The 14,211-nt window shown below is 47.7% G+C and overlaps 2 long non-coding RNA genes across 2 annotated transcripts in view; one reads left to right on the forward strand and one right to left on the reverse strand.

The window, feature by feature from the left end:
* The window catches only part of LOC138853821 (uncharacterized), a 100,022-nt gene that overhangs the window by 54,104 nt on the left and 31,707 nt on the right, over positions 1-14,211 (reverse strand). The window lies entirely within an intron of this gene.
* LOC138853820 (uncharacterized) overlaps positions 1-14,211 on the forward strand; it is a 137,108-nt gene that overhangs the window by 1,428 nt on the left and 121,469 nt on the right. The window lies entirely within an intron of this gene.

Raw genomic sequence — 14,211 nt, forward strand, 5'->3', positions numbered from 1 at the left:
GTGGAAAAATGAACATGTTATTAGAAGACGGAGGAACTTATGTGCCCCTTAATTAATGCTACTGAACGGCTCTTAATTCAAGGAATTCGAGTTAGCCAGGTGTGACCTGACGAGGGGGAGGCTATCATCTGTCCTTCAGGCGCTACATGTCCCATACGGGTCTAGCTATTTCCCATGAAATAGCAATGACAAGGGTCAATAAAGGCAGGAGCAGCACTGCCATACAGGTACTGGTCAGCAGGAGTGAACAAGACAACCATCACCAAGGCCAGGCGTTACCTGACGCTCTTGGATCATATTCTCAATAACCAGTTATTGTTTTTCTCTGTTCTTCCGGGTTTAAAGCTTCACAATAAATAACAATAGTAACAATAAATAATAAATTTCCTTTATTACCGGACGGCTTGATCGCCTTCCATTCCCAAGGCGCTGCATGACCCTCTAAGCCGGTCATATACATAATTAATTCTACGTAATAGTAAATAAATTCAAAATTATATATTTAGTAGAATCAGGATAATATAAATAACATTAGCTTTCTAAGTTAAGTTTGATGCAATAATCAATATTTTTACGCAGGTTTCTCAGTGAAAAAACTGTTTATTCGTCCATAAAAGAAAATTTTGGAAAAGTTCAGTATTTAGGACAGTTCGACCTAACGGACAATTTCGGCTTATTAAGCACGACATATAACCTTAACCAGTAAATTTATTATAAAATCAAAGGGAAAATGTAATTAAACTGCATCACTTGATGTTGTAGGGCTCTTGACCCAATTAATTGGTACCCTCCCTTTCCTCGGATCAAACGGGATTAGCTAGAGAGGTATGAGCTGTGAGGTACAGGAGCTAGAGTGAGAGGTATAACATGTGGCTTTAAGTATACTATGATGAAATATACAAGACAGGTTTGTGGTATGTTAGGACTGGGTGCTGGAGGGAAGGGTAATGATTAGTGGAATGAAGTAAGCTCGGTTAACTGTTAACGTATCGTTGTAGAAGACGAGGATTAGTATGTGTGTGTGTGTGTGTGTGTGTGTGTGTGTGTATGTGTACTCGCCTAATTGTAGTTGCAGGGGTCGAGACTCAGCTCCTGGCCCCGCCTCTTCACTGAACGCTACTAGGTCCTCTCTCTCCCTGCTCCATGAGCTTTATCATACCTCGTCTTAAAGCTATGTATGGTTCCTGCCTCCACTACGTCGCTCGCCAGACTGTTCCATTTCCTGACCACTCTATGACAAGAAATACTTCCTAACATCCCTGTGGCTCATCTGAGTCTTCAACTTCCAAGAGTGACCCCTTGTTTCTGTGTCCCCTCTCTGGAACATCTTGTCTCTTTCCACCTCGTCTATTCCACGCAGTATTTTGTATGTCGTTATCATGTCTTCCCTATCCCTCCTGTCCTCCAGTGTCGTCAGGCCGATTTCCCTTAACCTTTCTTCATGGGACATTCCCCTTAGCTCTGGAACTAACCTCGTCGCAAACCTTTGCACTTTCTCTAATTTCTTAACGTGCTTGACCCGGTGCGGGTTCCAAACTGGTGCTGCATACTCCAGTATGGGCCTGACGTACACGGTGTACAGTGTCTTAAAAGATTCCTTACTTAGGTTTCGGAATGCTAATCTCAGGTTTGCCAGGCGCCCATATGCTGCAGCAGTTATCTGGTTGATGTGTGCTTCCGGAGACGTGCTCGGTGCTATACTCACGCCAAGATCTTTCTCCTTGAGCGAGGTTTGCAGTCGTTGGCCACCTAGCCTATGCTCTGTCTGCGGTCTTCTTTGCCTTTCTCCGATCTTCATGACTTTGCATTTGGCAGGGTTGAATTCGAGAAGCCAGTTGCTTGACCACGTGTCCAGCCTGTCCAGGTCTCTTTGAAGGCCTGCCTGATCCTCATATGATTTAATTCTCCTCATTAACTTCACATCATCTGCGAGCAGGGATACCTCTGAGTCTATCCCTTCCGTCATGTCATTCACATATACCAAAAATAGCACTGGTCCTAGGACCGACCCCTGTGGGACCCCGCTCGTCACAGGTGCCCACTGTGATACATACCTCATCACGTACCATGACTCGTTGTTACCTCCCTGTCAGGTATTCTCTGATCCATTGCAGTGCCCTTCGCGTTATACGCGCCTGATCCTCTAGTTTCCGCACTAATCTCTTGTGAGGAACTGTGTGTGTGTGTGTGTGTGTGTGTGTGCGCCTCCCCTCAACCACCTTCTACACCACCTCAACCACCTGCTACATCACCTCAACCACCTGCTACATCACCTCAACCACCTGCTACATCACCTCAACCACCTGCTACACCACCTCAACCACCTGCTACACCACCTCAACCACCTGCTACACCACCTCAACCACCTGCTACACCACCTCAACCACCTGCTACACCACCTCAGCCACCTGCTACACCACCTCAGCCACCTGCTACACCACCTCAACCACCTGCTACACCACCTCAACCACCTGCTACACCACCTCAACCACCTGCTACACCACCTCAACCACCTGCTACACCACCTCAACCACCTGCTACACCACCTCAGCCACCTGCTACACCACCTCAACCACCTGCTACACCACCTGCCATGAAACTCTTTGTTGCCATACAGGTGTTAAAGATGCGCTACTGGGAGCACATCTGCTGCTTCTTGATGTCTCCACACCTGCTACTGCAATCCTCTGTCTCCACACCTGCTACTGCAGTCCTCTGTCTCCACACCTGCTACTGCAGTCCTCTGTCTCCACACCTGCTACTGCAGTCCTCTGTCTCCACACCTGCTACTGCAGTCCTCTGTCTCCACACCTGCTACTGCAGTCCTCTGTCTCCACACCTGCTACTGCAGTCCTCTGTCTCCACACCTGCTACTGTAGTCACACCTGCTACTGCAGTCCTCTGACTCCACACCTGCTACTGCAGTCCTCTGTCTCCACACCTGCTACTGCAGTCCTCTGTCTCCACACCTGCTACTGCAGTCCTCTGTCTCCACACCTGCTACTGCAGTCCTCTGTCTCCACACCTGCTACTGCAGTCCTCTGTCTCCACACCTGCTACTGCAGTCCTCTGTCTCCACACCTGCTACTGCAGTCCTCTGACTCCACACCTGCTACTGCAGTCCTCTGTCTCCACACCTGCTACTGCAGTCCTCTGTCTCCACACCTGCTACTGCAGTCCTCTGTCTCCACACCTGCTACTGCAGTCCTCTGTCTCCACACCTGCTACTGCAGTCCTCTGTCTCCACACCTGCTACTGCAGTCCTCTGTCTCCACACCTGCTACTGCAGTCCTCTGACTCCACACCTGCTACTGCAGTCCTCTGTCTCCACACCTGTTGCTGGTGTTGGAACAGTACAAGTATACAACAGGATACGGCAACTGAGATCAGCATAGTAAGGGAGCAGCCTAGATAGCACCTGAGGTCATGATTTAGTTTCTGAGGTCACTACAGCCACAATGGTCAGTCTCGAAATGAACACACTGTCACGAACACAGCCACAAACACCCTCATCAAGTAGCTTTTGTCGTTACCTGCTGTTCCTAGTGATATCAGAATGCATTTGGGTTGTGTTCTTGTGCCTGTGTTCTGTGTATCGTACCTGTGTTCGTCTTTTGCCAGTATTTTCTGTCTTCCCAATAATGGGGCAAACGTACACCAGTTTTATAATGTGCGAGGAGGACATAAGGTACATAGATGGGGAGTTGCAGAATAGAAAGATTTACAACCAGGAAGGTTCTAAATCTCTTTCTATTCCGGCAGATATAGAGAGAAGGACGAAGAGAAATAAGAAAGGATGGTTAGGGGAGGGTACTGGAGGATGGAGAAAGAAAGAGTTGTGGGAGAGAGGAAACGTACAGAGTGTGAGGTTGGGAGAGAGAGAGGAAAGAGATAGGGAGTGCCGATGGGGAGGTAAATGTGATCATGGTAGGGGAGAGGAGGGGCTGGGATGGGTGAGAAATGAGAGGTGGATGTTGGAAGGGAATGGAAGGACGATAAGGGGTGGGTAAGTGAGGCACAAGAGTGGGGGAAAGAACGAAAGTGAAAATTTAATTTAGGGTAGGAAGAGGGAACTTGTGGGGACTGGAAGTGGGGTCTGGAAATTGGAACTGGAAGTAGGGAGGGGGAGAGAGAGGCATTATTATGCCCCTACACGAGTGGGTATTATCTGTTAAATAAAACTGGGTTCAGCATCAGGGTGCTGGTACCCTACTCTACATGACTGATACACTGTAGGAAGAAAGTCCCGGTAAATGGGTACTGCAGGTGAGGTCGGGCAGGGCACTGGGGCTTCTGTTATCCACCTTCCTCCTTACTGCCCAAGGAGTTCTAATACAATTAATTAGTTTACCAAACAAGATTCAGTACTCCTTATAACTCACCCTACAAGTTTTGTGTGTGTGTGTGTGTGTGTGTGTGTGTGTGTGTGTGTGTGTGTGTGTGTGTGTGTGTGTGTGTGTGTGTGTGTTTTCCAATTGTACTCTTCTAAATGTGGTTTCAGGGGGGTCGAGTCTCGGCTCCTGGCCCCATCTCCGCTGGCTTTTACTGGGTTCACTCTCTCCTGGCTGTATGATCCCTATCAAGCCTCTTCCTAAAGCTATGTACGACTTCTTCCTCCACCACTTTGCTTCGACATTCCGCTTCCTGACCTCTCTAAGGTTAAAAATGATATTTCCTAACATCCCTGTGACTCATGCTTTTGTGTGTATTTACTTACTTGTGTCAACAGAAGTAGAGTTCGTGGTGTTGTCTCTCTAACTTCAACAACACGTACAATTTTATTGAAAATTTCCTTGGAAGATCCAGTTATCAGTCTTACCCATCCTGGCGATTTTTACTGACACTTCCAATGGGCGACTTTTCTTTTCATCTCTCCTTGCTCTTCTATTTTGTCAAATACTTTATTGTTCTTTAGGAAGATGCTAATAACCCACCTCTGCCTTGCTTCCCCTCAGTAATTATAACACAACGTAGGTTCGTCACACTGTATCTTTCTCTTCACTGAATTCGTATTTGTTATCGTTACAGACCCCTCAAGGAAGGTTCCTTGATGTTGGTGAGGGGCTCTTGATTTAGGGAATTGGATCTGTGCTCCAGTTCCCCGAATTAAGCCTGAATGCCTTCCACATCCCCCCCCCCCAGGCGCTGTATAATCCTCCGGGTTTAGCGCTTCCCCCTTGATTATAATAATAATAATATCGTTACAGAGTCTTCTCTCCATGTGCTCCAGCATCTTTCTATTAAGCCTCTCCATTACTTTCAACAGGATGCGCATCAGTGACACCGACTCAGAGTTCAGTGCCTCCTGTCTCTCCCTCTTAAATATGTGAATTGCATTAGTCCGCTTCCAGTTATCCGGTAATTGTCCTGTCTCTGGCTATTTGTTGGAGATCTTTGTTTTGGACTTAAAGTGATTCCACTCCTTTCCTCAAGACTGATGGGGCTATGTTTTCACATCTCGTTGCTTCTGCTGTATCTATTTCCATTAGCATCTTCAAAATTGCGTGGATGTCTTCTAGTGTTGATCTCTCTTGGTTTCTGTGTTTCGTGGCAGATAAATTTTTCCTCTATAAATACCACCCAGATTTTTCTTACTGCTTCCTCGCATCAAGTGTACTCCTCCTTCCTCAAGTTTTCTGGACGTTTTCCATAGCTCACTACTCTGACACTGAACGAATAATTTTTTTTATGCCTGGTTATCCTCTCGTTGTGTTTCCTTCCATTTTATTCTCTCTCTTCTCATCAATGAGCTGAACAAGGGAACACGGAGGGAAATTAAACTCCAAAATGAGTCACTGATATATATATGACATGTCTTTAGTCTAATAGTTGAGAGGCAGTGAAGTGAAGCAGTGAACCCGAGACAACGCAAGTGGGGACTGACCCCATTTATATCCTGAAGAATAGATACGAGAGAACTGAAGAGCTGAGAAATTAGTCTTCCAGTAGAATGAAAGTGGAAGCAAGGTTTAGAAACAAGCAAGAGTGAGTACACACTTTAGAGGCACATAAGTTCCTCCGTCTTCTAATATGTTCATTTTTCCACTATAATCTACCTTGTCCATAATTACTATCACATTTGATTTGTCTGTTTCGTAAGGTGAAGTCCAGGATCTTACCTTAATTCATGGAATAACTTAACAAATCTTTGATGACAATTGTATTGCAGAGGTCTCAGACCTCTACAACACAGTTATCAAAGATTTAAGTTATACCATAAATTAAGGAAGGATCCTGGACTTCACCTTATTAAACAGACAAATCAAATGTGATAGTTATTATGGACAAGGTAGATTATAGTAGAAAAATGAACATATTATTTGGAGACGAGGGAACTTACGTGCCCCTTAACTTCTCCAATTTTTCTCTCTCGCCCATACATACCCCTATCCAATGTTTTACCTCACGCACCCTAACTTCCCTCACACACGAGGCCTGGTCACAGACCGGGCAGAGGGGGCGTTGACCCCCGAAACCCTCTCCATGTATACAGTTATACATAACTTTCCGTCCTTAACCCCCACACAACTCCCGGCATCAGCGTCCTGCTCTCGCCCCCACACTAACCCTACAAATAAGAATACAAGGTTAATAACAATATCTCAAATACCTCTTTAGCTACTGTAGAGAGACACGAGAACTTTTTTTGTTTAATTCTGGGAGCTGAATCATTTATCTGACTTCTGTTCCTCGACAGAAAGCTTTGAAAAGGTCTGCCCTCGGGCAGAGGTAATCCCTCTCAAGCTGCTGGAGGCCGGATTATTACTCGTTACTCTCTCTTTTCTAGATAAAGGGGAGGGGAGAGAGAGAGAGAGAGAGAGAGAGAGAGAGAGAGAGAGAGAGAGAGAGAGAGAGAGAGAGAGAGAGAGAGCAGCTAGTGGAATCCCATTGCTTCACTGACTTGCTTTAGTCTCTGTCTGGTTTAGCTCCTGTACCTGACTTGACAGAGGTCAAATGTCTTGCTATGTATTACACACAAATTGTTTCTTTCATACTTCTTATACGACTGAAGAGGGTCTTAGTATGAGACCAAAATATACAGCAGTCATTTTACATTATTATTTCTGTGCTAGTTCTCTTGTGCCATTGGCAATATTGTATAATTGTGTTTGTATAATTACGTATATGTGACTACTGCTGGAGTCCCTCTCCGCCCTTAAATAACAGTTCTTGCCAAGGACATTATTTTGGACGGTCGGGCACTGCTATGATGCTAACTCGCGGCAGACAGTCACAGAAACCCAGGCAGAGACAAATTGGCACTGTACTTGTCAAGAAGCCTGCAGTGTCGCCACGTACATGTGTCAGCATCTATCAAAATGTCAACAGGAAGGCTATAAGTACTTACACAACACTGTGGCTAGGACAATGTCAACAGGAAGGCCAGAAGTCACAACACTGTGGCTGGAACAATATCAACAATAATGCTACAAGTCACAAGTCACAACAACAATAATGCTACAAGTCACAACACTGTGGCTGGAACAATATCAACAATAATGCTACAAGTCACAACACTGTGGCTGGAACAATATCAACAATAATGCTACAAGTCACAACACTGTGCTGGAACAATATCAACAATAATGCTACAAGTCACAACACTGTGGCTGGAACAATATCAACAATAATGCTACAAGTCACAACACTGTGCTGGAACAATATCAACAATAATGCTACACGTCACAACACTGTGGCTGGAACAATATCAACAATAATGCTACAAGTCACAATACTGGCTGAACAATATCAACAATAATGCTACAAGTCACAACACTGTGGCTGGAACAATATCAACAATAATGCTACAAGTCACAACACTGTGGCTGGAACAATATCAACAATAATGCTACAAGTCACAATACTGGCTGAACAATATCAACAATAATGCTACAAGTCACAACACTGTGGCTGGAACAATATCAAAGTCTTTACATTTTGTAAGTAAATTGTGAACAATATGTCCACTGGAACAACGGGAATTGAAGAACAATGTTCCTTCGAAAAAGAACGTTATTAAACTGCACTAAACCCGTATGGGTCGTATCTTTTACAGAACAAAAATCCATTTTTGCAGCGAAGGGCAAGACTGGAGTGAGAGAAACAGCGAGGGGCAAGACTACAGTGGGAGAAACAGCGAGGGGCAAGATTGTGGTGAGAGGAGAGAAGATATATTAAACGTCTCTCCAACTATGTTAAAAAAAGCTAGTTTTTACCAAGTCATGTAAAGGAGAGAGCGTCTGCTGCACCTGAAGGCTGTAAGAGGCTGAATTGTTTTCCATATTGATTTGGTATTGGTGGGGAGAAATGTGGGTAGACAGTGTGGGAGGCTGGTGTTGGTGGTGTGGGATAGAGGTTGGTGGTGTGTGAGGGAGAACATGGCGACATGTGAGGGAGATTATGACAGTGGCACGGATATCTTTACCTGTGGGCGGTATGTGGGCGTCTGACTCTGCCTCGACTGTATGGTATATTATTGCTGTTCCCGGGAGTATTTACGTCCGTAAGAAAGGCCGGTAACAGCGTCCACAGTCCGTGTCGAAGTTACTAATGCTGAAAAAACACAGGCTACATTTTACCAACTTCCAGTTCTGTTTAGGCAGTCGAGTGTAATATAGTTACCTTCCAGAAACTGTCACAGCTCACATACTGCTCGACCCGAAGCCATGGTCGGCAGCACACTAAATACCAGCGATTTTTTTTTTATTTCGGCTTTGCGGATTTTCTTGTTTAGCCCTTGGAATGTTCATCTTTTCTGTAATTACTTAGGCTAAACGATTACCATGATCTTAATTACCCAGACTGAACGATTATCACGATGCTAATTAACCAGACTGAACGATTACCATCATCTTAATTAGCCAGATTGAACGATTACCATGATCTTAATTACCAAGACTGAACGATTATCATGGTCTTAATTACCCCACGATTCAGGGACACTGGGCACATTCTTACTCCGGTAATCCCCTCGTACACGTAGATCATTATAACTCACATAATGAGCTCCCACATAATTACCAGGCTCTAACGATGTCTAAAAATATCAGAGGGGTCGGGGGTAATTATGCAGGGTAATGGGAGGTAACCGGGTTTGATAATGGAGAGTTGCTCCAATTCTTTGGATCAGGAGCCCTCCAACGGCATCGAGAAAGCTCCCCTACTCTCCCCCTCTATAGAATTAATCACCTAGAGTGTACACGGATAAATTGCACTTGGATTTTTAATGGGGAAACAAAGGGGCTAAATACAAAAGCTTATTATCAGGTGGTTACAGATAGTAAAATACTCGGACTCACACGAGTACAGAAATAAACCTAACAGGAATTTGCATTTATATGAAATGTCAGCTGCTTAGTGGAGGGAGAGGGAGCCACTTTAAACCCGAGGCTACACCAGGCTACACGGAGTAACACCAGGCTACACGATGCTACATGAAGCTACACGATACTACACCAGGCTACACGAGGCTACAACAGGCTATACGAGGCTACACCAGGCTACACGAAACTACACCAGGCTACACGAGGCTACACCAGGCTACACGATGCTACACGAAGCTACACGATACTACACCAGGCTACACGAGGGTACACCAGGCTACACCAGGCTACACGAAGCTACACCAGGCTACACGAGGCTACACCAGGCTACACCAGGCGACACGATGCTACACCAGGCTACACGATGCTACACGAGGCTATACGATGCTACACCAGACTACACGAAGTTACACCAGGCTACACGATGCTACACCAGGCTACACGAAGTTACACCTGGCTACACGAAGTTACACCAGGCTACACGATGCTACACCAGGCTACACGATGCTACACCAGGCTACACGAAGTTACACCAGGCTACATGAGGCTACACGATGCTACACCAGGCTACACGAAGTTACACCAGGCTACACGATGCTACACCAGGCTACACGAAGTTACACCAGGCTACACGAAGTTACACCAGGCTACACGAAGTTACACCAGGCTACACGAAGTTACACCAGGCTACACGAAGTTACATCAGGCTACACGATGCTACACCAGGCTACGCGATGCTACACCAAGTCACACCAGACTACACGATGCTATACGAAGCTACACCAGGCTACACGATGCTACACGATGCTACACCAGGCTACACGATGCTACACGATGCTACACTAGGCTGCATGAGGCTACATGATGCTACACCAGGCTACACGAAGTTACACCAGGCTACACGATGCTACACCAGGCTACACGATGCTACACCAGGCTACACGAAGTTACACCTGGCTACACGAAGTTACACCTGGCTACACGAAGTTACACCAGGCTACATGATGCTACACCAGGCTACACGAAGTTACACCAGGCTACACGATGCTACACCAGGTTACACGAAGTTACACCTGGCTACACGAAGTTACACCAGGCTACACGATGCTACACCAGGCTACACGATGCTACACCAGGCTACACGAAGTTACACCAGGCTACATGAGGCTACACGATGCTACACCAGGCTACACGAAGTTACACCAGGCTACACGATGCTACACCAGGCTACACGAAGTTACACCAGGCTACACGAAGTTACACCAGGCTACACGAAGTTACACCAGGCTACACGAAGTTACACCAGGCTACACGAAGTTACATCAGGCTACACGATGCTACACCAGGCTACGCGATGCTACACCAAGTCACACCAGACTACACGATGCTACACGATGCTACACCAGGCTACACGATGCTACACCAGGCTACACGATGCTACACGATGCTATACCAGGCTACACGAAGTTACACCAGGCTACACGATGCTACACCAGGCTACACGATGCTACACTAGGCTACACGATGCTACACCAGGCTGCATGAGGCTACATGATGCTACACCAGGCTACACGAGGCTACATGATGCTACACCAGGCTACACGAAGTTACACCAGGCTACACGAGGCTATACCAGGCTACACGAGGCTACACCAGGCTACGCGATGCTACACCAGGCTACACGAGGCTACACCAAGCTACACGAAGTTACACCAGGCTACACCAGGCTACGCGATGCTACACCAAGTCACACCAGGCTACACGATGCTACACGAAGCTACACCAGGCTACACGATGCTACACGATGCTACACCAGGCTACACGATGCTACACGATGCTACACCAGGCTACACGATGCTACACGATGCTACACCAGGCTACACGAAGCTACACCAGGCTACACGATGCTACACGATGCTACACCAGGCTACACTATGCTACACGATGCTACACCAGGCTACACGAAGTTACACCTGGCTACACGAAGTTACACCTGGCTACACGAAGTTACACCTGGCTACATGATGCTACAACAGGCTACACGAAGTTACACCAGGCTACACGATGCTACACCAGGCTACACGAAGTTACACCTGGCTACACGAAGTTACACCAGGCTACACGATGCTACACCAGGCTACACGATGCTACACCAGGCTACACGAAGTTACACCAGGCTACATGAGGCTACACGATGCTACACCAGGCTACACGAAGTTACACCAGGCTACACGATGCTACACCAGGCTACACGAAGTTACACCAGGCTACACGAAGTTACACCAGGCTACACGAAGTTACACCAGGCTACACGAAGTTACACCAGGCTACACGAAGTTACATCAGGCTACACGATGCTACACCAGGCTACGCGATGCTACACCAAGTCACACCAGACTACACGATGCTACACGATGCTACACCAGGCTACACGATGCTACACGATGCTACACCAGGCTACACGATGCTACACCAGGCTACACGAAGTTACACCAGGCTACACGATGCTACACCAGGCTACACGATGCTACACTAGGCTACACGATGCTACACCAGGCTGCATGAGGCTACATGATGCTACACCAGGCTACACGAAGTTACACCAGGCTACACGAGGCTATACCAGGCTACACGAGGCTACACCAGGCTACGCGATGCTACACCAGGCTACACGAGGCTACACCAAGCTACACGAAGTTACACCAGGCTACACCAGGCTACGCGATGCTACACCAAGTCACACCAGGCTACACGATGCTACACGAAGCTACACCAGGCTACAGGATGCTACACGATGCTACACCAGGCTACACGATGCTACACGATGCTACACCAGGCTACACGATGCTACACCAGGCTACACGAAGCTACACCAGGCTACACGATGCTACACGATGCTACACCAGGCTACACTATGCTACACGATGCTGCACCAGGCTACACGATGCTACACGAAGCTACACCAGGCTACACGAAGCTACACCAGGCTACGCGATGCTATACCAGGCTACACGAGGCTACACCAGGCTACGTTATGCTACACCGGGCTACGCGATGCTACACGATGCTACACCAGGCTACACGATGCTACACGATGCTACACCAGGCTACACCAGGCTACACGATGCTACACGATGCTACACCAGGCTACACGATGCTACACCAGGCTACACGATGCTACACGATGCTACACCAGGCTACACGAAGCTACACCAGGCTACACGATGGTACACGATGCTACACCAGGCTACACGATGCTACACGAAGCTACACCAGGCTACACGATGCTACACGATGCTACACCAGGCTACACGATGCTACACGATGCTACACCAGGCTACACGATGCTACACCAGGCTACACGATGCTACACTAGGCTACACGATGCTACACCAGGCTGCATGAGGCTACATGATGCTACACCAGGCTACACGAAGTTACACCAGGCTACACGAGGCTACACCAGGCTACACGAAGCTACACCAGGCTACACGAGGCTACACCAGGCTACACGATGCTACACGAAGCTACACGATACTACACCAGGCTACACGAGTGTACACCAGGCTACACGAAGCTACACCACGCTACACGAGGCTACACCAGGCTACACCAGGCTACACGATGCTACACCAGGCTACACGATGCTACACGAGGCTACACGATGCTACACGAGGCTATACGATGCTACACCAGGCTACACGAAGTTACACCAGGCTACACGATGCTACACCAGGCTACACGAAGTTACACCTGGCTACACGAAGTTACACCAGGCTACACGATGCTACACCAGGCTACACGATGCTACACCAGGCTACACGAAGTTACACCAGGCTACATGAGGATACACGATGCTACACCAGGCTACACGAAGTTACACCAGGCTACACGATGCTACACCAGGCTACACGAAGTTACACCAGGCTACACGAAGTTACACCAGGCTACACGAAGTTACACCAGGCTACACGAAGTTACATCAGGCTACACGATGCTACACCAGGCTACGCGATGCTACACCAAGTCACACCAGACTACACGATGCTACACGAAGCTACACCAGGCTACACGATGCTACACGATGCTACACCAGGCTACACAATGCTACACGATGCTACACCAGGCTACACGATGCTACACGATGCTACACCAGGCTACACGAAGTTACACCAGGCTACACGATGCTACACCAGGCTACACGATGCTACACTAGGCTACACGATGCTACACCAGGCTGCATGAGGCTACATGATGCTACACCAGGCTACACGAAGTTACACCAGGCTACACGAGGCTATACCAGGCTACACGAGGCTACACCAGGCTACGCGATGCTACACCAGGCTACACGAGGCTACACGATGCTACACCAGGCTACACGAAGCTACACCAGGCTACACGATGCTACACCAGGCTACACGATGCTACACGATGCTACACGATGCTACACCAGGCTACACGAAGCTACACCAGGCTACACGATGCTACACGATGCTACACCAGGCTACACTATGCTACACGATGCTACACCAGGCTACACGATGCTACACCAGGCTACACGAAGCTACACCAGGCTACACGAAGCTACACGAAGCTACACCAGGCTACGCGATGCTATACCAGGCTACACGAGGCTACACCAGGCTACGTTATGCTACACCGGGCTACGCGATGCTACACCAAGTCACACCAGGCTACACGATGCTACACCAGGCTACACGATGCTACATCAGGCTACTCGATGCTACACCAAGTCACACCAGGCTACACGATGCTACACCACGCTACACCAGGCTACACGATGCTACACGATGCTACACCAGGCTACACGATGCTACACCAGGCTACACGATGCTACACGATGCTACACGATGCTACACCAGGC

The sequence above is a fragment of the Cherax quadricarinatus genome, chromosome 41 (assembly GCF_038502225.1).
Source record: "Cherax quadricarinatus isolate ZL_2023a chromosome 41, ASM3850222v1, whole genome shotgun sequence".
Taxonomy (NCBI): domain Eukaryota; kingdom Metazoa; phylum Arthropoda; class Malacostraca; order Decapoda; family Parastacidae; genus Cherax; species Cherax quadricarinatus.